Consider the following 23013-nt stretch of genomic DNA (forward strand, 5'->3'; position numbering starts at 1 on the left):
TTCCTAAACATTCCAGTCTGTATTTACATTTGACTTGCCTGTATCCATTTTTGTAGTTAGCTCTAGTTGACTAAACTACTCTCTGTTTCTTTCCTTCCTCCTGATTTATCTATTCTCCTTTTCTTCCCTATTGCTTAGTTTATCCTTTTCACTGGGACATGGATTCAACTTGACATCCACTTATTTTCTCTTTTCCCCAGTCACCCTTCTAATTATCACAAATTAGCAATTAGTAACAGATTTTGACATTAAAAATGATCATGCTCTTCCTTCAGCCAAAGTTATATAAAGAAAATAAGGCTTTAAAAATTTCATACATTTTAAATTGATTTTACATTGGCAATATCAGGGATGTTGAAGAAATATAAAGCACATAATTTATCATTGAGTAACTTGCAAACTAACCAGAAATATAAGGAAGCAAGCACATTGATTTAGAGAAACAACAACATAAAGCAGAATAAGGACTGAATATTATTAAGATTGGCCCCTGAGTAGGTCCTTGCTGTTAATGGAAATTGTTAGTTTTCTTCACTTGCTGAAATCTCTAATGTCTGTCTTCACCTGCATGGGATTGATTAAATTAAGCAGACACCGTTCAGGCTTTAAAACCAAAACCTCTGTATAGGATTTCAGCAGTGAAAGGGAAAGAGTGCATTTCTGTCTCCTCATCTTCCCCTGCCTATATTACCCCTCCTCCTTGATCCTAGTCCAATAAGACTCCTAAAGATCAGGGCTTTTTGTCATGTGAATCCAACAGATAGGGAAACTGTATGTAAGGAGAGGTTTAGTTCTTCTCAGACTGATATGAGATGCTTACCCTATGGGCTATGAGTTGATGTAAGTGTGAACGGGTCTCCTTTGGATAGTCAGAGGTTTCTGTATAGGATCCTTCCATATAGGATCTTCTCATCAGCTTGCGTGGGGTCTTTCTTCTTGAGTGCTCAGTTCTTGATGTCAGAGGTACTATGTACCATAGATATATTTGCAAATTGTCTATCTTTACCTTCTCCAAGTTTTTCAATGGAATCCATCTGTCACACATTTTCCTGCTCTTAGGCAACCGAATTATGTTGTATCTGGACAGAACAGGGCCTCTGAACACTCTACTCAGGCAAGACATTTCAAGATAGTTGATGGTTCATTCTTATTACCACTGACCAGTTTACTTAAACATCTTACGGTTTTCAGTTTTCAAAAAAGCATTATACTGCAAAATATTGATAAAAATAGTGAGGTATACCTTTAAAAGTGAACTTTTTAAAAAGATCTTAGTACTTAACAGGTGAGGTGATGGAAAGTATTAAACTTAGAGTTAGCAGATATAAAATTAGTTCTGCACAGTAGCTCATCTTCCCTTGAATGTCATATGAGTGACATAATGTGTAAGTGATTTTAAACTGTAGAGTACCATAAAATGTAAAACACAGAAATTATTGTTGGTCATTGATAGTAATATGTTTTTATTCCAGACAGGGCTATTTAGAGCAAAGTGTAGTGGTGAGATTTAGGAGTCTCATTATGGAAATGGGTCTTGATATAGGCTGCAAAGGAAAATAAGAGTTGGATAAACCATAGAGAATGGAAAGATATTAAACGTAGAGGAAACAGGATGATCATAGCCTCATAGGCTAAACTAAGCGGATTGTCTTTGGGGAATAGTGAGATGAATAGTCAGCTGGTGTGAAGAGTATGTTCAAAGAAGTGAGAAAATATATACTGTACCTCTGATTAAAGGGATCTTTTCTCTAAAGAGATTATAAAGCTATATTAGATTGCTATGGCCAAAGATAAAAGAGGGAAATATGAAGTATACATGAAATTGTTCCTAATATCAAATATTAGTCAACATTTTAAAAGTGCTTTCCAAAAGCAAGTGAGGCTATTTTCATTTGTTGCCTCATGTAGCACTTCTAACAACCCTAGAATGTAAGGTATGTTATTTTCCAAGTTTTACATATAGACTGAAGCTTTAAAACGTTAGTTAACTTGCTTAATGTCACAAATATGGTAAGGTATAGAGCTGGGATTTGAACTCAAGCATTTTTAGTTTGGAGTACAGCTTCTTAATCATAAAGTTATACTACCTCTCTTAGCCAAAAGACTAAATGATAGTTTGCAAGAATAATGAATAACTAGGCCCCCCCAAGACTAATGCAGCTTTAATCATTCCTAGGATAAAATATTTCAACTACGTAAACAAGAATATAGAATATTTTAACAATCATTCCCACACTCAGCCTTAAGAAATTTTTATATTGCATTACATTTATTTTACATCATTAAACTAAAGAAATATGATAGCTATAGTTAAGGCCTTCTAGGAATCCTTCCTGACTCTAATTCCCTCACTTCCTAGAAGCGAAAACTACCAAGAATCCAGTATTTATTATTCCCATGCAAGATTATTTTCTTTTATAAAACAAATTTATTATGTAAACTATTATCTAAAAATAATATATGATAACTTTTGCAAGTTTTAAATGTTATGTGAATGGCAGGCTAAGTTCAAAATACTTTTGAGGTTTATACGAGATTATACGTATAGCTCTTGTTCATTCATTTTTAACTTTTTAGAGAGTCTTCTATTTTACGAATAGCCCATAATTTTCCTACCCACTCACCTCTGAAGGATAACTAAGCCAATTCCAATTTTTCTGTTTTATAAACAATGCTGTCACATATAGAAGGAACCCTGCCAACAACATTTTTTACTGTCAACATTTGCAAGCGCTTCATGTACGTATATACCAAGAGGTGGAATCCCTGGACCCTGGAATACGAGCATCTTCCGCTTTACGACATGTTGCCAGATTACTCTCTAAAGCGAGTGGACCTATTTAGACTCCCACCAGCAGTGTACAAGTGTTTCCATTTCTCTATACCTTAGTCAACACTCCCTACTTTTAGACTTCTATTTTTCAATCCAATGTCTTGGGTATATTATATCACTTAATTTGCATTTTTTAACTGACTAATGAACTAGCACAAAAATGCTGACACATTTAAATCATTTTCTAAACTGTCTTCCTGTCCCTTCTATGATGGTCTGACAGAAAGGATATGGAATCCTATGAAGATAAAGGGAAACTTTTATTTAATTAATGTTTTTGTTGATTAAGAACTTAAAGGCAAAGGGAAAGTAAGAAATGCAATATCTCTATATGGCCATTTAAAAAGGCTAATAGGAGCTGGGGGCTTACAGCAGTTTATCACCAACTGTATTCAGTTGTAGCTGGGTGTTTTAGACATTGTGATTGTAACTTTATCTACCGCACAGACTGCTGTCACTTGTTATGCAGTCTTGGATGTGGCCAAAGCTTTTCTTTTCTATCTCATTAGCACCTGAGGACCTAGACCAATTCACATTCATGTGGCAAGGCCTCAAATATATGTTTTCAGTACTCCCTGGGAGTATCTAAATTCCCCTGCAATTTGCCACCAGTGGATAGTTTAGGGTTTAGCCTCTGGTTTCATGCATGCTGGTCCATACCAATTACAGATGGAGCTTCTTGTAAACTCTGCTTGTTTCTGAATTTTAAGGCTCACGAGTTTACAGATCTTGTCTCCAACACTGTTTCTGTTCTACGTCTTGACCACAGAGGTGCTTATCTTTGATTTTATCTCAGTTATGTCTTTTAACTTGCTCCTTTTCTAATTTGCCCATCATTGCTATACGATTATATTGGGGGGAATATCAAGGCATAAACTTACTATATTATCTTGACCAGAAGCTATCCCACCTATACTTTTTACATAAGAGAGATGTAGTTGAAATAACTACAGTCAATTCTGAAGACAAAGGTAAAGAACTTACAAAAGGGGAGTCTGAGGGGCTTTCTGACTATTAAATAAATTTAAAATCCATAAACATGTCTAGCACAGCACTTGAAATATTGAAAGTGTTTGGTCACTTTTGGTAATTTCCCTTATTCTCTTACCTCTCATTTCCTCCTCTCTACCTTTCTTCCAATGGGCTGTAATGACAAGGGGTGGGGGAAGTGGGAGGCATGGCTAATTGGAAATATATTAACCCCAAGACTCTGAACATCAGAGTTCTTTGTCCAGTGGCTGTCTTTGTGGATCACTTTCCACCTGTCTGTGTTTGTATCTCAGTTGTGAATCCATAACAGACTTAGTGGAAGGGATGTTTTTGTAAAGGAGGTCTCCAAGGCTGCAAGGAAGAATATGTTGCAAGAAATCCCATTAACGAATACATTAGTCATGAGTGTGACAAAGATAACAAATGACTTGGAGAAATGGGCACATGCGCAGATCCAAGAAATAAGTCGATAGCTTAAACATACATTGAGAGGCTGAAACAGTGCAGAGGAAAGTTTATGTTGGGGAACTTATATAGGAGTTTTGACTCCTGGACTCAGCTTCCAAATTCTGAACCAAATGAACATCCCATATTCTTCTGCCTCCTTGTTATATTCCCTAAGGAGTTAGCCTGCTTTTTTATCCTCTTGAGTTCTATCATCTGCTTTTCACCTTGGGAGGACTTCTTTCTGTTTTTTGTTTTTGTTTTTGGTGAGGAAGATTGGCCCTGAGCTAACCTCTGTTGCCAATCTTCCTCTTTTTGCTGACGATTAGCCCTGAGCTAACATCTGTGCCCATCTTCCTCTATTTTGTATATGGGATGCCACCATAGCATAGCTTGATGAGTGGTGTGTAGGCCCATGCCCAGGATCTGAACCTGCTAACCCCAGGCTGCCGAAGCGGAGCATGTGGCCTTAACAATTATGTCACCAGGCCAGCCCCTGGGAGGACCTCTTTCTATGAGCTTGCTATGGGGTAGTATCTAAGCTTCAAAACAAACATTTCTTATTGTAACCAAAACAAAGGTTATATGTTTTACTTTCTAAGGGCCTTTGATACTAATTATTATAGGGAAACAGATGGGATAAGGAAAATAATAAACAAGAGGAAGTTCCTAAAACATCTTGCAGCAGTAATTCTTTGTATTTAGGTCCTTATTCACTTTTTTAAAAAACTCTGGCTCCTTTGCTTATTATATTGTGACCTCGCTCAAAATCTTTAAGCTTTAGTTTTCTCATCTATTAAATGGAGATGCAACACCTATTTCATAGGGTTGTTGTAAGGATTAAATAAAATAATGTATGTATATAATCACTGCTGTTATTAATTTTAATTTTTATTTCTGATGGTAACACTTTCCCCCTACCTTGTCAATCCCATCTGATTCTGTTTCAGCATAGGCCAGGAGGATCTCTTCCCTTAAAAGGCCATTCAGACTTGAATTGTGAATATAGGTCAAATTGTAGGTGTTCTCCTTGTCTCTGAAGACCTCTAGAGTGGGTTACTCTACTGGTTTCCTGCTCTGCATGTAAGGAGCTGGAAAGTCACCACTCCTTCCTAACAAGAAGTAAAAAGCTGAACAGACTGAAAAATTAACAACTCTTCTTGGATCCGTAAGAGAGGGGAGGACACAGAGCAAACCACTCCCCCAAAGATTGGAGAGACAGACAGGCAGATACAGGGAGTCATGGCTTTCTGAGTGGATACAGAGACTCACGGGTGGAAACTGCTGTGGGAACCTGTGCCAGGGTAGAGAAACCTGAACAGCAAGTGACAAGTGGCAGGAGATGCAGTGTGGACAAATCTGGGAGTTAAAAACTCTAGGAGGACCCTATCTTAGCGGGGCCTCTACACTACCGTGAGTTTTACTTCCATTAGCTTGACCAGGTTCTCACAGTAATTACTGGAGTAAAATCCTCTCATGCTTCTAGCAGGGGAAGGAGAAAAGCAACCCTTTTTAAATACACTAGAGCACTCTGTTCTTCTTAAGAAGGCCTGCCCTCAGGAGAATGTAATCAACCCAAGCCTATCCTGCTGGGTTTTTATCAGAGCCTAACTGACTTGGAGGAGGGAAATACTCAACTCTAGTCAGTTCTAGATTCCATGTGAGAAGAGAAATACCTAACTTTAGCCTGCTCTAGCCATCCTGTCCCACCTAAGGGGGACAGGGGAGAGGACTGAGAAGCATGTGTGAAGTTCACAGTCAGGGGCACAAGCTCACTAAAAGACTGAGACCTAATTACGGGACTACAGAACGCTAGCCCCACCTGCCACAACTTACCATTGCTTTATTAATGGCCTATTTACAACAGCTCCTTTTGCCCAGTACATCATGTCCAGCTATCAAGAAAAAATTACAAGGCGTACTAAAAGAAAAAAACCCCACAATTTGAAGAAACAGAGCAAGCATTAGAACCAGACATGGCAGGGATATTAGAAGTATCAAATGGAATTTAAAACAATCATGACTCTTAAGCTAAGAACTCTAAAGGATAAAGCAGACAGCACGCAAGAACAGGTGGGCAATGTAAGCAGAGAGATGGAAATCTTAACAAAAAACCAAAAAGAAATGCTAGAAATCAAAAACGTAACAGAGGGCCTGCCTGGCGGTGCAAGTGGTTAAGTGCGCGCGCTCCCCTTCGGCGGCCTGGGGTTTGCAGGTGGGGATCCCGGGCGCGCACTGACGCACCGCATGTCATGCCATGCTGTGGCAGAGTCCCATATAAAGTAGATGAAGACTGCCCTGGATGTTAGCTCAGGGCCAGTCTTCCTCGGCAAAAAAGAGGATTGGCATCGGATGTTAGCTCAGGGCTGATCTTCCTCACCAAAAAAAAAAAAAAAGTAACAAATGAAGAATGCCTTTGATGAGCTTATTAGTAGACTGGGTTATTCCTATATTTATATGGTCTTTATAAAGACCTGCTATAAGGACCTGGAAATTTTCTTGTTGACAAGATGTACCACAGGAATGAGATAGTGGGTGCCAAATGTGTCTCACAGGGACTGATCCTTGAACATTGGTATATATTAAGGTGACCTTTTAATCCAACGTCAGTACTGTAGTATAGGTGTGGCTGTTTAAATGCATCATGCTTTTAAAAGCCCTTTTTAAAAGTTCTTCGTGTAGGAAAAGGAACCTTTGAAATTATGAGCAGCAAGGCACTTTATTATTCACGGTACTCTTGGGGGAATCATTTCTAATGCTGACTTCTAAGAATTGGTGCCCTTCGATTGGACTTGACTTGATTTTAACACCGTGCTATGAGTCTGTGAAGAACGAATGGAAGTAAAACAGTGAAGCCTTGAGCCTTTGTCTTCACTCGTTTGTTGCCCTTCTGTCTGACCCGGGTCCAGGTGAGCTAGATAGCTGGCTTTCCATGTTTTGGGTCATTACATATAATGTATGCTTCAATGGCAACGGCCTTACTCCTCAACTGACCTTGAAACTTAGTGGAAATTTTTATATGCTCATCTTGTCATTTCAAACTTTGTTGCTTAAAAATTACTTAACTGCTTTACTAAGATTTGGCTTGCTTTTCCTTACTCATTGAGATCTAAAGACCTGCCAAGTTTGAATTTTATGGCTTTGGAAGATTATATATATATATATGTATGTATATATGTATAAAATATATATATCTATATTTTTCTCTGCATGCTGGTAAAAAAGGTCAGCGTTCTTTCCCAAGCTCATATTTCATAGGTTGTTAAGTGGCTCAAATTAAAAAGTAAAGGTAAACATAGGTTGAAACCATAAAATAAATTCTAGAATAATCACAGCCAATTTCAGAAGAAAATAAATCTGAGAATCAAACTAATTTCTTAGTTTTGACTATTGCCATCTACTTCCATATTGCATAATAATTGGGGAGGAGGAAACCTTAGACAATAAGAAAACAATTGGATTCAATCTTATAATGTAGCTTCGGGAAGATATTAAGAATAATTTTTTTTTACTATGGTTAGCATATGTGTTTATAAACAATTGTATAATATTGAAGTAATTTGCTTTCTTTTATACTTCTCCATGAATGTAACTAGTGATGTGCTGATACATGTTTAACATCTGGCTTTTGGGGTGGAGGGAACTCTGATTTTGTAGAATTTGCCAATTTCCATGATATAAATACTTCTGCCATGGCCGATGTTAGCCAGTTTGCAAAAGTTCTCAAATTTTACAATCAGCTCTCAGAAGCTAAGCACACTGTTAAATGTAACTTTGTCTCCTTCCATGAGGTAGCATAAGTTTATGGAGACATCTTATTTGGTAATGTTATTATTTTTTGTGTGTGAGGAAGATTAGCCCTGGGCTCATATCCGTGCCCATCTTCCTCCATTTTACATGGGATGCCGCCACAGCATGGCTTGACAAGCGGTGCGTTGGTGCGCGCCTGGGATCCGAACCTGCAAACCCCAGGCCGGCGAAGCAGAGCGCGCACACTTAACCGATACACCACCAGGCTGGCCCCTGGTGATGTTATTTTTAATAACTACATGTTTATATATCAAAAATAAATTCAAAGTATTGAGATCTTTAAAATGAGATAACTGAAACTCAAAATTAAGCCTAAATTGTATCTCAATCTATCATTATCCTATTTTTTTTGTTCAATAAAGACAAAGAGATATGTTTACTTTTTCCCTTACAATGGACATATTATTTTATTCTGAAAATAATTCTAACATAGAGATCAATTTTTTTAAAAAACTTAAGGTGCTTAATCTTTAAAAGGAATTTAGTAGCTTCTATATAGTCTTGTGATTCAAAATATTAGAGAAGAAAAGAGAATTCATTCTTTCTTTTCTAAGAGCTAACAAGGTTTGGAAAAAGACTTCTTAGCCTAATCTAACTGTTTGTTGGTAGGCTGGCTCTGATTCTCTAGAGGTTCCAGTGTTTTAAAAGAATGAATCAGCTCATTGTTTTCAAGCATGTTCATTGTTAGTCTGTACCTCCCAAATATCTGCATTGGAATTGAAAGAACTCCAGTAGGACTTGATTCCTTTGGTTAGTGGGTAATTGCAGATGTGGCTCCAGTGTCATCCTTTAGTACTTGCCCAAGCTTTGATCCCTTCCTAAACAATTACAGTCTGTTTCCTTTTATTTCTTTAACCAGTGAAGATTACTTCAGCGGTAAAGAGCCCTAGCTACACTAGCCAGTGGGATAAGGAAGAGTTGGGTGTTCTCTGCACCCCCGGTATGGTTGCCTAGTTTTATTTATTTATATATATATCAGGTCATAAACCCCTGAATATCGTGAAAGCCTGGCTAGCTCCCTTTTGTGGAAGTTTCCTGATTGTATCGTGCTTTCTAGTCTCGAGGCCTTTGCACATTCTGCTCCTTCTTTCTGATACAATTATTCCTTTTTCCTTGATTGGCTAACTTCAATCATTGTTTAATTCACAGCTTAGGCATTTAAAAATGTTTCTAGGATAGCTTCTTTAATTCTGTAATTCCAAGTTAAGTGCCCATACTGTGTGTTCCCATTATTTCGTGCATCTGCTGGTATTGTTATTGCCTATTCGTTTGTCTCTCCCAACTCATCTCATCTGTTTTGGAGCAGAAACTGTATCAGTCTTAGTTTTGTTGTTTACCCAATATCTTGCATGATGTCTGGCATATAGTAAGCTTTCAGAAAGAATTTGTTGAATAAATGAATGGGGGACTGGGTGAATTATCTTGGACATTCCTTTGAAAGCAATGTAGTTTTCAAGATCAGATATGAAAACTTGTTTCCTTATAATTCTCATTTCCCCTCAATGAGTGATACCAAATGGAGAGCCTCTGGTTGAGGATTCCTTGTAGTTAGACCATAGTTAATTGAGAACTTATAGATTTATCCTAATTTTTCAGTTATCCTAATTTTTCAGAAGAGCTTATTTGGGGAGTTAGTTAACTCAATTATTTTCCAGTTGAGAGCTAGTGACTTTTTCAACACTGGTTTGTGTAAGAAGGAACAGTGCTAAAGGGTGAGGTCAGGGAGTAGCAGCTGTAGGTTTTGCCATCTCCTTTTGATGTGTCAATAAATAGAAAAAAGAAACTCAGATAGACAGACTCAGCTTGATAACATTTTCTAAGATCATGTTACCTAGAATATACTTCACAATTTAAAACATGTTGAGTAACACAGTCTTGGAATTTTAGTAGCCAAATTGTTTTAGAAAAACAGGAAAAATAAACTGTAAAGTGGTCTAATCTGTATGGAAGTCACTTGTCTAGAGAGTTGCAAGTTTTCTTGAGTGGAAGATTTTAAATAAAATAATGTTCAGTATCTCTACTATATTGTCTAGTTAAAATTGTTACACGGGATGGCCTATGTGACTATGTTGCCAAATCTCCTCTGAAACTATTGTAAAAATAGAAAATTTTATGTGTGTGTTTATGTATAATTTTTAAATTTAATTCAATCTTGATAAGAAAGTGTAATTGCAGCAAAAGTTATAAGCTTCAGTTAATGGTTAATGCAGAGTCTTGCAAGAATAGGAGTCTTTGTACATAGATACTTTAAAAAGATGAGATGTGGTTGTGGTACTGCATCTTATTATCTAAGGTTAGACTATTCTAGAAAATATGTTCTGTGTTTCACACTTCTCTTTGCTTAACCCATTTATTTCACTAGAGTGCCTCACTCCTCAATCACCCAAACCAAAATATCTTCGCTCTTCATCCCTTCAAGGCCTTTTCAGATGCCTTTCCAGAACAACATAGTCCACAGTTATTCTTTTATCTTTCTGAACTATAAAATACTGATTTTATTTATTATTATTTTAGCAATTGTGAATTAAATTCAATGCATGATAATTCAACAAATATTCGTAAAACCCAAACATATGTAAGACTTTACACTGCAAAATTGTTCACAATATTTTTGTGACATCACTCTATTGATCTCTGTTGTTATTATTTTTCATTATTACTGCATTGACCACACCAGTAAAACTTGTAGTTTCCTCCCCAAAGTACATTCCAGCCTTCTGCCTTTGTATGGTATCCACGGTATATGGGTGATATTAACTCCATCTCCAGCTCCTGTGGTTGACCCAGATTAATATTTGCCAGTCAGTGTAATCTTATTGATTGGTTCAAGGATGGACAGGAACTGAAGCCTAAGTGGATCAGCACATGACATTCTCATAGCCAGGGTGATTGTTTTGGTTTGGTCAAATCACATCCAAATAGGACTTTGTTTGATAGTGGAATGTATAGAGGACCTCTTTCTTTTGATGGGAAGATATGAACTTGGAACCACTGCAGCCATTTTACCACTATGAGGAAAGGCAGCATGAGAGTTAAGCCAACTTAGATCCCTGGTCAAAATTGAAATCCTTTTCTCTGTATTCTCCATTGATGTTAATCAATAAATTATCTAATTTTTGAGCTATTTTGAGTTTTATGCTTCTTGCAAATGAAAACAGCCTCATTGATATAACTCCCAAGTGGACAGCAAGTAGAACAGGATCTGTGTATTATACTTCTTTATGTTCCTAGCACCTAGGAAATTTTCTGTTCACAAGAGTTATTCAATAAATACATATTGATTTGAGTTGTTGAAAATATTGGTGGTGAACTCCAGGCCTCCAGTTTCTAACCTCATCATAGCTAATATCATTCAGGAAGTCATCAGTTTCCAGAGGTTAATTTCAAAAATATCCCAACTGAAAAGTTTGCCACCTTGCCTAGGACATGTGTATTACCACCTGAGAGCTGAGGGAATCTATACCTAAACAAATTCTGGGAATAGTCATTTCATGTGATTCATCATGGGATTGACAAAAAGAAAAAAGTCATCATGATTCAACCTTAATATATAGCTTTGCTATGGAATCATGAGAAATATTTAGTAAAATTGTAAGTGTGGCCTTTAAGAAGGAACTAATCTTGCCACTTCTTATAAATATGTCTGCTTCACCAGATGGATTTTGACATGCTCCCCTCCTTCCTGAAACCATTTTAAGGGGTTTTAGTTACCACAGTTTGGGAGTAGCAGGCTATGGCTAGCTTATCTTCTTGAGACAATGACTTAAAAAGAATAAAACCATATCAAATGACTTATATTTTTAGGAGTAATTTTTAGAAACAATGATATAACATTTTCATTGTAAATGTAATACATCCATATTAAAAAATAGAAAATAAGGAAGAAAGGAACCCTAATGTAACTAGAGTTATTTGCTTATTTTCTACTGTTTTTTCTACTGAATATGCTTTTATTGCTTTCTTGTCATCAGAGGCAAGATACAAATTTCTTAGGTAATATTTTTCGTGTAATCACTCATGTAAATGAACTGTGGTACTGGCAAATTCTCTAGGCCTTCAGACTGCAGATTTTAAGTATGACAGCCTTAGGGGTGAAATCTGAGAATGAGATCTATTTGGATGTACAAAGATCTTGTTTGCCTTGAGCAACTTTATGGGGCTGTGGAGGTTGAAAAAAATGGATGACTGGAAAATAAAATACAGAGTAGCTCCTTATATGGGTTGCAACAAAGGAAGAAGGAAGGGAAGGCTTTAAATTCCCAGTAGTCTCATTTATTTTTAAACAAAACACCACTTTCTATTCCCTTTCCCAAATTCAAATTAAAATAGGCATGTAAAATTATTTTTATTAACTATATTTTGGTTAATTCTATATTTGGAAAACTACCCTTAGGTGGCTGATATATTCCTCCATTTCAGATTACATAATTTTATAAGGCATAGTAATACTACTGACAATTTTTTTATCCCTGAGAATTCTAAATCTTTATTTAGAATTAAACTATAATACTTTATTTGACTGTAATCTGTGCTCTTTGTGATCTGAACTTTGAAAAAGCACGCGCGCACACACACACATACACACACAAAACAAGAATAAAGATTTAGAAATGCTAATACAGTCAGCTCCATATCTGCAAGTCCCACATCTGAGGATTCAACCAACCTCGAATTGAAAGGCCTAGATGTTTGCGTCTGTACTGAACATACGTAGACTTTTTTTCTTGTCGTTATTCCCTAAACAATATAGTATAACAACTATTTACATAGCATTTGCATTGTATTAGGCATTATAAGTAATCTAGGGATCATTTAAAGTATATGAGAGGATGTGCATAGATTATATGCAAACACTATGCTGTTTTATGTAAGGGACTTGAGTATTCACAGATTTTGGTATCCATGGGGGTTCTGGAACCAATCCACAACGGATACCAAGGATCCACTGTATTGTTAATGAAGTAGTAACCTTTAGGACTAAATTTGATTGTTCTTTCAATATGATCGAAATTAACTATTGTTCTATCCTAGTATTTCTAAGAGAATATTAAGGCTATATGTCCCTAGATTTTTTTTTTTTTTTTTTTTTTTGCGTGTTAAATTAGCATCTCAAGAATTCCATGGTTAGTTTTTCAATATTTTCAGAGATCCCTCTTGGCTTTTGCTGGTTAGTTGGTTGTTTTATAAAGTTACTGGTAGGTTCACAGTTGTTTTATATTGACTTTATATTGATTAAAACAATATAAAAATAAGATTCGCATGACAATTTGGGTTCTCAGCAGGAATGATAAATAAGTTGTGTGGTGCATTTGCGATTACTCTCCCCTCCTGAGCTCCTGGCAGACAATGATTATCAGTTATGGAGCATTTTCCAACTGGGCTTGAATATTGAGACATTTCAGTTGGCACTTGAGTCAAAACGTATTTGCTGGCTTGATGCGAACCACAAATTGCATTTCCAACCCTGGTCAGCTGTCTTGCTTGGGAGAGAAAGTACAGTTGGGGTTGATACAAAGGTATTACCTCTACTAGAAAATCAATTCTGAGAGCATGCACTGCTGATATATAATCAGAACTGCAGCTGTGTATATAACGGAAGCGACATATTAATATTAACGACCTAAACTGAGGGGCTTTATTGGGGCCAACATATGCATGAGCCTATCTTACAGAGGACTCTTAGCCAACCTCACCTGTAGCTCTGGCAAAATGTTAAGGGAACGCCAGGGAGCAAGTAATCTATCAAATGATTACACTGAGATTTGAGACAAGTTACAGAAGTAGAAGAATAGAGAATCTTTATGGTAACTAAGGTCAGTGCCTGAATTCTTTTTTTAACCAGAAAAATTCAGCTTAATACCATACAAGATCCCCTTATTAATTGGTAATATCTTATACTAATGGCAACTAATGTAATACCCTTATGCTAATGGTAACTATGCCCTTATGCTAATAGAGACTAGCCAGTAGCACATTTTTAACTACTTTTACTTTTAAAAATGAAAGCTTAGGACCAATAATTATCTGTGACTTAGGTACTTTAAGGCCCTTATTCAATGTCCTTTCTGATGAAAACTGAAATTTTACATGTCCTGACCACATGCGAGTACTCTGGGTACTTAAATCAATGTTAACACATGAGACTTGAAAAAAGAGATGATGTTACTATACTCATGTTCACTGCCTTTTGGTTTTGTGCTTTCCTCTTCATAAAGCTTTAGCACATTCTCCTAGAGCAACTAACCAGGACAATTGCATTATCTATAATCATTAGGTTCTCCCTGATTCACTGCTTATAATTGACATCACTACATTTTGTTAAATTAAATTTGAAAAAAATGTAGTGATTGAAAATAGCCAGTTAAGTGAACCAACCAGAATGAACAGTGATTAGTAATGAAAAAAGATAATGATATGCACTGTGATAATTACTGCAATGCTTTCCTATCAAATGATCCTTTTAATTTCTTTCTCTCTCTCTCTTTTTAAAAATAATTGGCAAGTTCTTTCTGTAAGTATTTTTAGAATCGAATGTTTATTTTAAAACTGGTTAAGTCAGACCGGTTGTGACATTCATTTTTATTGATCTTGACAATGAATGGAGACAAAATGGATTAAGGAACTGTATTTTTAAAGGATCTGGTTCTCTCCCAACCACAGTCACAGTTTCCACTCCTCCTGTGAAGCTCCCTGATCACTAAACATCACCTGGCAGGTTTGGCATTGGCTCACAGCAAAATTTTCCACAATTGATCCATCCCACCTTCCAATGAAATATTAATAACAGAGCATAAAACCGACTCAATAGAATATGTCCTTCCATAAAATAAACTTTTTTTGTTGTTTATCATTTTTCAATGTCATTATCAATGTCATGGATAGGTCTTATGGCTAGACCGCAGAGCTATTTGTGATATCAGAATATAGCATTCTTCGCAGGTCACCTATGAAGAAACAACTTGTCTTTATCATCCAATCTAATTTTCTGCTTCTGACCTTGAGTCCATCTAACAGTTGGGCTACTAGGTTAGGCACTGCAATATTCAAAGTATTTTCACCTTTTTTGTTTAATTTTTCTCACAATATTTCTGTAAGGGTTAGCAACTTTGGAATTGTGTGGTTGTTCTCGGCATTTTAATTTGGCAGCGCTGGCTACGTCCCACAAGATCAAAACAACCTACTAGTAAAATGAATAAATAATTAAAATTTTAAAAGCTGGTCCTGTAGTCCAAAGACACAGGTTTCCCTCTGTTTTTTTACAGTTACTCGATATGTGACTTTGGATTAGGTTCCTTGTGCCTCAGTTTATTTAGGTTTAGTAATATACATGAAGAAGGTGGTTATGAGAATCAGTTGAAATAATGTAAGTGAAGTGCTTTGTAAAGAATTATCTTTAGCAGCTTGGTTGATTCTCCTGTATTTCACATGCATATGCTCATCCGAGGTAAATTGGGAGAATTCTCGATGATTGATTTGTAATTCTTTCAGGGTTGCAAAGAGTTGTTCTAATGGTGATGTACTGATTTAAGATTTTTGACTTTTTTCCCCTTTCTCTAAAAATTGGTTTCCGTGTGACTTCCACATTTATTCTAAATGTCCTGATTATTTCTACATTTCCTTCTAGTAGGGACTAGGGACAAAAGGAGGGCCCATTTTCTAGGGTAAATACTTGCAAAAGAGTATACATGGCTAAGCCTGTCCTGAACTTATACACTCCCAAACTGTATTTTTTGACCGGGATAAGGTCTTTGCTTAACTGGTACCTTAGAACGTCGATCCTGGAAATGACGTGAAAGATCAATTATTCCTTTAGTTATAGGAGAAAGGTGATTCTCCTCTTGCAGAAACATAAGGGCATTCCTCTGTGGGGCAACAGTAAATCTGCTGCAAAAGAAATAAAGTTATAAAGGTTCAGTACACTTATATATTTAAAATGGTGAGAAAAAAACCCACAAAAAATGCAGTAGCCCTTCAAAATGTTACTACTGATTTTCTATCTAGTCCCTGCAATTAGTTCTGGTCGTGATTACCAATTTGTCCATGCAGTTTTAGAGTTGCTACTTGTTTTGAGAAACACATTTGCTTCTCCTCAGAGAGTACCTTTTATTCTTGATATCAGTGGCAATGAATTATCTCATCTTTGTTCACCTGTATCAACATTCTAACATTTTCCAATGCTGTCCTAAAAAATATCCCCATACCTTCAAGATTGTAAAATCTCTTCTCTTTTTCATTGACTAAACCCAGAGTGCTTCAGGATCGAATGCTGTCTGCTCTTGTGACTGTGATACCTTTCAGGCTATACATGTTCAAAGGGCTTTAACATATATGTTTAAAACACTGTTATCTCAGCTTTAAGAGGGCACATAGTATTTTCCTGTCACTGCAATGAATGCAAGCCTTCTTTGAAGGACTACCAATCTTTGCTCCTTTTGTCAAGACATATTTATGCATTTACTCTGCTCTCGAGAGGCTAGTACACTTGTTCTAAAGAAATAAGTGGTCATATACAAAGGCTTTTATTTTTTTCCCAATGGATCAAGAAATCTTGCCCTCATTTTAAAGGAAAACCTTTTATTACTATTAGAGGTGGAGGGAGGAATAGGCCATTGGAAAGTTTGCCTTTTAAGGGCTGGATAGTGTCTTAGTTTGCTCATGTTTCTTCTTTAAAATAGGGGAAAATGGTACAAAGTGGATTTTTATTTATATGACTGATACAGATGGTCAAAGCATTTATTAAATTAAGTTAGGTAAAACCAATTTGTCTGTCATGGTATCTCTCGTTATTTTGTCACAAATATTTAACTCTATAATATTTTCCTAGAAATGTAACAGCAGAATTCATTCTTTTATTAAAAAATGCTGAATATGGTTGTGTAAGTTTTCTACGGCTATTGTAACAAATTACTATAAATTTAGTGGCTTAAAGAAACGCACATGGACTCTGTCACGTTTCTGGAGGTCAGAAGTCTAAAATGGATTGACAAGACTGCTTTCCTCCTTGAGGCTGTAAGGGAAAAATCTGTGTTCTTGCCTTTTACAACTTCTAGAAGTTGCCTGCATTCCTTGACGTGGACCCACATCAGTCCAACCTCTGTTGCTATTGTCTCATCTTCTTCTCTGACTTATCCTTCTATCTCTTTCCTATAAGAACCCTTGTGATTATACCGGGATAATCCAGGATAATTTCCTCATATCAAGGTCTTTAGTTTAATTACATCTGCAAAGTTGCTTTTACAATGTAAGGTGACATATTCACAGGTTCCTGGGATTAAGATTTGGACATTTTGGGGGGCCATTATTTTGTCTACCACAATGGTAATTTAAAAATACCTATCTATAAAAGATGAAAACTAAATCCAAGTGGAAAATTACTCTTTTAAATTATCACCACTGGGTATTATATGCCAAGAACAATAGCCAGATATAAAAGTCTCTTTTTTGTGTGTGTGTGAGACCATTGTAGTAATCATTTAAGGCAAAGGCAATTTTACTTAAATCAACCTTGATGAGTTAAACTAGGGAAGAAGAGACATAATCATGGCTTATTCCAGGCTTTGGAAATCATAAAGAGAATAATTTGTCATTTCTTTTAACAATGAATAGAAGCAAAGGACATTTGTACAGGATATCTAATTTCCAGACGGAAGAAAAATGTACGTGATTGGGGTTTTGTAAAAGATTGCTTTTTTCTGACTTAACGAAGACCCGTGAACATGAACCATCCCATTCACATGGCAGGAGTGTGTTCACCTCACCAACCACTAAAGAAACACTTGCTGCAGGTAACACATTCAGCTCTCTGAAAATATCCCAAATAGTGTTTTTAAGATGATTCAACTATATCTGGTAATTGGTATTTTCAAAAAACTTTGAGTATTTCTCTGCCACTATAGCAACTCATTTTGGCAACTCTAGTAATGACATTCTGCAGAACATGATTAATGAGTTTTACTTTTTTTCTTTGTCTAGAAGGAATATAGTTCGTAGTTTTAAATGGCTCTTTCATATAAATAAGTAGAATAATTATTCTATTTTCACTGTTCAGTTTTGAAATGATATTGGAAAGGAATGAACTAAAATAATTCAATGATTTTGGGAACCAAATCTGAACATTTGATCACATCCCTATGAAGTCAATGCCATGAGAAGGGCACTCATTCTAAAAGACTAAATATAAACATACTAGTTAGATCTTCACAATAATTTTTGAGCAAAGGATAGAAAAAGGAATTTCAGACACTTGAACTACTCTTTGGGGAGAGATTTTTGTAGAAACCTAGCACAATAAAAATGCAGTGAAAACAACATGAGATTGATGTGTGGAGGCTGTGAGGTCTGCCTTGTTGGAGTCGGTTATGGTGAAGATGGTCAGAGGGAGTAAGCCCTTCCTTGATTATATACGGTAACACTCCACCCTAGATCTGTTTTCTGTTGGTGTATAATGTTCCCAACACATGATAACCAGTTAATACATATTTCTGAAAATAAATGAAGGAAGGAATTAAAAATTAGGGAATAGGACACTTAGATCACTCTCAGTTTTATTTTTCAATTAATGGTTCATAAATATAAGTGAATTAAGCTGAAGCCTGAGAATGAGCACGCTTAATTTGTCCAAAAATAATTACATTGCTAAAATCATGTAACTTAGGACTAATTATTTATTTCTGATTTCTAAATCTGTATATGAAGAGAGAAGTAATATTAGAGGCTAGAAGACGGAAGACAAACTTAAAAATAAATTTAGCATGACATTTTATTTTTTATTCTTAAATAATATTACTGGATATTCTTGTAAGCACATAGCCAATCAGAATTGATGAATATAAATGAACTATATCTGCTTGTCATCCTGATATTGGGTACACAGGTGTTTGTATAGTTCAAATTAGTAGCAGTGAGACAGTAATACGACAGATACTGAGCTGTGTGGGGTCACTCAGGTGACTCCAAGGGGCTCTAGCCCTTAAAATCCAAATGAAATATACCTGAATCCCAAGGAGGTTGTTTACCTTTTTCCTAGACATCTTTGGCTGCAAGCTCTTTTTCCTAGCAAACTAGTCTGTTTCTGGATCACTTTCAAATTTCACATATGCTTTACTTTTTCTGCTCGATGACATGACCAGAATGATCACCATCCCTTTCCTTAAATCACATACATTCACTAAGTCTCATTAGATCAAATTTTTGGGTGTAGAGAGTGAACCTTGGTGTTTTGGAGCAATGGAAAGGGTTTTAAACCACAGGGTGGGGAACCCATAATTGAATACAGGACATTTCTGTTCTTAAAAAAGGTGTTTTAGTCATTTTTGCCAGCTTGGTCTCTAGCCTCATTAATTCTTATCAGAGCAACTAACAGCCCTCTGGCCCAGTCTCCAAGCTCAGTTTTGGAATTCTCTTTTATATCCAAAGATTTGGTGAAATGCTTTATTAACCAATGGCCCTTCAGCCCCGAATCTCACCTTTTCTGTCTTTCCCAGTCATCTCTACAAGGAGAAAGGAGCATACAGAGGTTTGTTTTCCCACTGATATGAATTATGTTTTCCCCCACAAAAAGACAGACTCACTACAGGCAGTTTACGGATAGAAATAATATTTTTGCCTGTATTAATTAGAGTTAGTTGAAGTTATGATACTGCTGTCAATGTTAGATCATAACCAGTAAAGATAAGAGAAAAAGCCTGGGAAATTCAATCAAATGGCTCAGAGCTTGTGACACATGACAGCTCTTTCCATGTTCCTTAAATAGTCAGAGTAAAGATTAAATGAAAATGATTTTGTTCAGAACCCTTGGAAAATTGAATAATAGAACATACGGGCAAGATTAATCGAGACTCAAGTTAGGGCTCTGGCTAGGAACTCTTAGAAAACTTGGTTCTCGTGTTCCACCAACCATATGTACAGAAGGGTCACCTTGTACAGAGAGCTTAGCTCTATCCTGGCTAGTAAGGGAAACACCACAGAGACTCAGCTTTCTGCTCATGAATACATCACTTTGGGGTCCATGGTTACCAAGGCAGCAATGAACTGGGACCTTTCTATGGATACGTGAAAAAATCTGCCATTGAAAGTTGATAGTATTTGAGAATTTCACAAGCTTCTCTCTAGAAAGGGGCTAATATGGTATAGATACACAATAAATCAAGTATTAGATTCTCTGTTCAAATACTCCTAAGGAGAGATAAGGTAAATTATTTCTCCAATGTATTCACATATTAAATGATACTCATTAGATCTTGAAGGAGTTAATGCAACATTCATAGCAATAGAAATTCAAATCCAAGTAGTTGCTAACTGAAATGAGCAGCTTTCCTCTAGGGATTGTCCATTTGTGGCTTAGAAAATGCCTTGTCTACACAATTTCAGAATATGCATGATTTGACTCAATTCAAACAGCCTGTTTGAAATTATAGAGACAAGATTGTTTAATTATGTGCATACTTATTTTTCAATGCATTGTTTTGGTGTCGCTTGAGATTAAACCAAGCCAGAAATTTAACCCATAGTCAAAACCAGTGAAAACAGAATGGCACAGTGGTCACAATACCAGACTTGAGAGCCAGACAGCCTAGGTTCGAATCCTTCCTCTGTCATCCAGCAGCTTTGTGACTTTGGGAAAATTACTTAACCCCTTTTCTCACTTTTTCATCTATAAAATGGAGGTAGTAACAGATTCTCCCTCAGATGGCTGTTGTGAGGAATAAATGAGTTAATAAGTAAAGTGCCTGGCAAATAGAAGCTTTAAAAATATTTTTTGTAATCTGTTTATGTAGTATTTTATCTATGAAACAAACATATGCAAACACACATATGGAAAACATGCTAATCTTAAACCATTTAGATTTCAAAATGCACATTTTCTTTTAAAAATGAGAAAATGAGTGTTAATATGGAATTTTAATTAGATCCTAAATTGAGTGAATTTTTACCTTTTGGTTATATTTCTAGTTGAAATAGCATGTAAAATCCTTATTCCTTTTAGCAAGCATTGTAGCATAATAAACATTGAGTATAAAAAATCCATCTGTTAATTATCCAGGGCTGAATAAATTCACATAGCAGTGAATAGCGTTCAGCCTGAAGTTGTTTTCCTGAAATTTACACTGTGTAATAAAGTGTTGCTCATAGTCTGTATTTTTATTGGGAAAAATATTAATTTAGGAAATAGGAGAATGCAAGTTTTTAGTGGCAATGAGTAATGAGGAAATTGGTTTTGCAATCTTTGTGGAAGTGAAGCTATTTTTCCTCTTTGCTTTTAAAGTCTTATTACATTAACAGAAAAAAACAGCTACATTTGAGGAATAGTTGGTAAAATCTTAAAGAGCTTTGATCTGTTGAGATAAAAATGACTACAAAGATTCTAGGAAGGTCATTTATCTTGGAAGATTAACCTATGGCAACCATTATAAAATTTCAAATCTATTAATATTTTCACTGTTTAAACTGAGATAAAACATAGTATGTCTTAAATAGAATTTGGTTATTAAAAGTGCAAATGAAAGAGTTAAGTCAATTAAACATTGTAGTTATTTATTACCACTGAATCATTCTAAAGAATGAGAGGCTGATCCTACAAACTTATATTTTTATATCTTGTCTTTGTAAGAGGGCAGGAAGTTCTCTGAGTCCTATTCTATTTTGACCTCACCTATTGGATTCTTGCTACCAATCTCTACACTTCTCCGAGACTTTCTCATCATATCCTTGCACCTTAAATTTCTTTTTTTTTCCTACCTATCCTTTTTTATTTTTCAACTCTAAAAGCTGCTCAAGACTTTTTGTCCAGCTTCAGAAACATGTTTTTAATTTTGTCTATACCTCAAGCTACCAAGGCAACTCCTTCCATTTTTTTCCTGCCAACCGTCTTAATGGGCCTTCTACACCCTTTGCCTCTATTTTTTCACCTCTCTTTTGTTTCCTACACAGTATGATTGATTGTCCCCCCATTACTGTCCTGTCACTGTTCTCACAACGTTAAATTAGATGGTCTCTTATAATCTAAAATCTACCAATTATCTCTACTTCTTTGGATGAAATTTTTTAAAAAATTGTGATATAATTGACATATGATATTGTGTAAGTTTAGGACGTACAATGTGTTGATTTGATACATTTATACATTGAAGTATGATTACCACCATAGCATTAGCTAACACCTCTATTATATCCCATAATTATTATTTCTCTTTTTATGGTAAGAATGTTTAAGATCTAGTCTCTTAATAACTTTGAAGTATGTAATACAGGATTGTTGACTATAATCACTATGCTGTGGGTTAGATCTCCAGAACTTATTCACCTTCTAATTGCAAGTTTGTGCGCTTTAACAACATCTGCCAAATTTCCCTACTCCCCATTTCCTGGTAACAACCACTCTACTCTCTGTTTCTATGAGTTTCACTTTTTTAGATACCACATATTACAGAAAAACATTTTACATGATTTCTCTGCTGAGGTCTAGTATGCCTATCTTACCTCTGTCAACAATTTCAGTATCTGTTATTCTGCCTACTGTCCTTAGAATGTTCATTTTCCCTGGGAATTTACTCACATGTCTTAGAGGAAACATCGACTTTATTTAACTCAAACTAAACTCACTTCTTTCCCTTGCCCCATTTGTTTCTCTCCCATTTTTCCCTATCCCATTGTGACCACATAACCTATGATATTGTTTAATAACATCATCATTGTACACTCACTTCTAATTGGTCATGAATGTTCAGCATCAGCTCTTCTCTTTATTTTCTGAACCCTTCACCCTTAATAACAGTCTTCCACAATCTGCTCTAGGTCTACATTAGCATAGAGAAAATTCAGAAAGTTTTCTATGACCCTTCCAAAGAATCTTCCAACATTTTGGGAAGTTCTCTGATTTATTCACTTTTCTTTGATTGCTAACTTTGGCCTCTAAAGGACCTTCAGAGTCAATATTC

The sequence above is a fragment of the Diceros bicornis genome, chromosome 3, assembly GCF_020826845.1.
Source record: "Diceros bicornis minor isolate mBicDic1 chromosome 3, mDicBic1.mat.cur, whole genome shotgun sequence".
NCBI classification, from domain to species: Eukaryota; Metazoa; Chordata; class Mammalia; order Perissodactyla; family Rhinocerotidae; genus Diceros; species Diceros bicornis.